Below are 4153 nucleotides of genomic sequence, written 5' to 3' on the forward strand. Positions count from 1 at the left end.
ACTCTTAACACAGCTTAATGGACTCGAACAGAGATATAAAAGACCAAACTCGCACCTCATTTTTGATTTAAGTTATACTATAGAGGCTAAGTTATACTATAAAGCAGATACTGGCATAAAGTTAGTTTGACGCTGAACGTTTAATATTCGCAAATTTAGGGACCGTCTCTAAAGTTACAACATTGGTATTCACGTTTCTACCTTCTACCAAACTCTTGTAGACATGCACATGTTCAAACACACCTCACTCAAAGTACATCCATATATACTATTTCTCTTTTCTTTTTTTTTTCTTTTTTTTTTTACACGTTCATCACACAATTCGTTCTACTTTTTTCATTTTTATTTTACCTGATCATATATTATCCTGCTTATACAAATGTTACATTGTGTTGCCAAAGCATTTATATGAGCAGGAAAAATAGTGTGATGAATGTGTAAAAAAAAAAAAAAAAAAAGCATATGTGCATGTACTTTGAGTTGTGTGTGTGTGTGTGTGTGTGTGTGTGTGTGTGAGAGAGAGAGAGAGAGAGAGGTCGCATCACTGTTCGACCTGACACCTAGATGAACACTTTACAGTTGGTTTTGTGATTGTAAAACATTCTCTTCACATGCTATTGAGCTTTAAATTGTGGCATTTTTTTGTATGATCCCATATAGTAGTGAAATACTTAGCAATATTTACATATTACTTGACAGTTTATCTGGGAACACTTTACAGTAAGATTCATAATGTATTAACAAACGTGAACTATCCATGAGCAATTCATTTGTTACTGTATTTGTTAATCTTTGTTAACGTTAATAAACATACAGCACTTCATTGTTCATGTTAGTTCACACTGCATTAACTAATGTTAATACAACTCTTGATTTTAATAATGTATTAGTAAATGCTGGAATTAACATTAACAAAGATTAATAAGTGCTGTAGAAGTGCAGTTCATATTAACTAGTTAATATAAAGTGTTACCTTTTATTTGAATAAACATCAAAAATCTAAAATGTTTGCATTATACCTGACACCAAGATGAACAATTTACAGTTGGTTTCGTGACTACGTCATTCTCTTTAAACTAGCCTGACGTGGTCATACTCAATTCTAGTCAGAATATGAAATATTCCCAAAAAATGTTGTGGGCGGGGTTCGGGCTGGCACCCAGGCTATCTTTAAACGCTATTGAAGATAGAAACGTGAATACCAATGTCGTAATCTTTCTTGGAGCCTCTTTAGTATAACTTACATCAAAAATGAGGTGCGAGTTTGGTCTTTTATATCTCTGTTCGAGTCCATTAAGCTGTGTTAAGAGTTTTAACTTATATGTCCTGATGGCAGGGGGAATCCTATGACGAATGAGGGAAATCCTAGTATTACGACACAGCGCCGCGATATAAAGTTAAGGAAACTAAACAACAGAGAGAAATATTTGTCTACCTCAGATTTAACGTTTGATCTGTACAGCATCGGGCAATAATGTTATCTTGTTCACTAGAGAAAGCTATAGCCTACACAGGGAAATTAACCGTAAAGACACTGAATTAAACATAAATGCAGCTTTTTGTGTCTTTATCAGCTTTTCTGCATTTATACTGGCCCTGATAATCATCACACATTCACTTACCGCTTGCTCTAATTCTGTAAATCCGTTTTTATGAATGAATGATGACTTACTAGCCATTGCTCGTCTTTGTAAACAGCTGCTAGCGGCACCTGCTGGTGAAGAAGACTAACAGCAGATGGATATCATGCATCGGCACTCTACTGCTTTTTCTGCAGTTCCCGGATGTGAAATGTTGAATTTTCTGCCGAATTTGACCCACTGAATTTGTGGAAGCGAATTTGAAAAGTGAAATAAAATGGACTGAAAATTGCTAGTCGAATTTTATAGGTTGTATTTTTAAACAGAACGAATATTTTGGAAGTGAAATCTGAAAGGTGAATATAAATTATAGAATTTTTAATAATGAAAATGTGTGTGAAATATTTTTAATTGAAATATTCACAGCTTAAATATACGACCATGTTGAATTTCAGCCCATAAAAATGCAAGCCTTAAAAATACAATGCATCAAAATGCAAGCACAGCTAATGTAATGCATATTTTTTTTCAATTAGTGCAATTCAACAAGCTTTTTATTTCAAAAACGTTTGGCATTAAATTACTTCCATATACGTCTTGTCAATCTCTGCTAAAGAAAACACAATCAGCTCACAGCAAAATGAAGAAATTATTTAATTTTGCATTGCCACATCAATTCAGGAAGATGCAAACATTCCAGCTCTAAAGAAATCAAACACCTCACCAGACTTAGCTAGAAATGAATGGAGAACTGCTGCTTTGTCTCAAGCACTTTTGACTGAAATGAGTGGAATTGCAGTTTTTGTGATGATAGAAAAGGTTGAATATCATCATGACTGTTTTCATGAGTTCAGCACTCATTAGATCAGGCGTGGACAAACTGGGTCCTGCAGAGTTCATCTCAACCCTGATCAAACACACCTGAAACAGCGGATCAGGGTCTTCAGGTGAGTTTGATCAGGGATGAGATGAACTCATCTGAATTAGAGCACGGCTCTTCAAAAGTGCTCAACAAACCTGGCGTAGTTTCCTCTAATTGTTCTAGACGCCCTGTGTTTGTTTGGTAAAGGTTTGTTTATGGCTCCCATGTTTTGTTTAAATATCTCAGGCACACATTAGATTAAAAGACACCAAGATAGCACACGTAAGTAAACTAAATTGACATACTGCAGTTGAATGTGGTGTTTTTATATTTATAACATTTAAATACAGTTCAGCAACATACATCACACGACCTGACGACCAAGAGAGCTGACAAATGACCATCACTTAATTGACCATCACCTCGCGATTGAAAATGTGACACTATGACAGTTCAATAATAATATTAAGTAACTTACATTTTAGACGAAATAATGACTGTTTTGGTGTATTTTAGCAGCGAAAATAGATCCGGTGAATCCAAACAAAGATCACAACATAATGCATCTCACAGCAACACTCAATCGTGTTTTGAATGATTCAGTATTTTGAACAAATCGTTTGAGTCAAAGATTCAATGACCCATTCACAAACATCTGTCTCATTCTTGATGAATCGGCCGTTTGAACGAATCGTGAATGAACGACTCAATGACTCGCTTAATAAAACCGCTTATCACCTGCATTTGCGCTCACTATCGACAAACCAATCAAATTTGTTCAAAACTTTTTTTTTTGTAATCAGTCCAAACACATTTAAATTTTTATTCAGGAGTTATGTATACAAAACTATAACTTTTTATGACAGTAGTTTAGTAATAAAAGTTTTTTTCCCTCCCATCCTGTAGCCACTCGCGCCCCCCCGGGAGAGTGTCCCACCGGTTGAGAACCACTGTTTTAGACAATGCTGTGTGTGAACAGGACTTTTATTTTGGAGTGATGACATGACGTCATAGGACTGCGCCGAACTCCTGCATCTGCTGTGATTCTGCTGAAGAAAGGTTTGTTTTAAGAATTTAAGCTGTTTTAATCGATAGGAACAGTTCAATGAATTATATTTGTTTTTTTAACAAGCCATGTGAAATGAGTTAATTTACTATTTAATGTATTTATTATCTAACTGTAATGAAGGATAATTGTGTGGGTAAAGCTCATATCCACTGATGAGAAACAGTAAACCTGCGTCTCATTTCTCTCTCTTTATATCATAAATCAGTTTATCGTGAACACGAGTTCAGTCTCTGGGAGTAATGATGGAGAAACTGAACTTTTCAACTCCGAGTCAATTGAATCAAACACTAGAAATGATTCAGTGAATCACGACACGTGCTGCTCAAACAGTGAACATGAACAAGAACAACAAACACTAACTGATCATGTTTTCATTAGTGTAATCATTTATAATTCATTAAATATCAAGTGTAGATCATAAATGCTTACATAAAAAGTGTTTATTATAGTGTTAGTTTTCAGTGTTTTTGTCTAAACCATTAACTCTGTTAATTCTCTTCTTAAAGATGCCGTTTATTAAAGAGGAGGAGACTGAAGACATAAAGATGGAGTTTATTAAAGAGGAGACTGAAGACATGAAGATTGAGTTTATTAAAGAGGAAAGTGAAGATATGAAAATAATTATTAAAGATGAGACTGAAG

At 34.7% G+C, this 4153-nt stretch overlaps 1 protein-coding gene across 1 annotated transcript in view; it reads right to left on the minus strand.

Annotated features, from left to right (window-relative positions):
* LOC125243440 (zinc finger protein 239-like) overlaps positions 1-4153 on the minus strand; it is a 79921-nt gene that overhangs the window by 23216 nt on the left and 52552 nt on the right. The window lies entirely within an intron of this gene.

This window comes from Megalobrama amblycephala, linkage group LG1 (genome assembly GCF_018812025.1).
Source record: "Megalobrama amblycephala isolate DHTTF-2021 linkage group LG1, ASM1881202v1, whole genome shotgun sequence".
NCBI lineage: Eukaryota > Metazoa > Chordata > Actinopteri > Cypriniformes > Xenocyprididae > Megalobrama > Megalobrama amblycephala.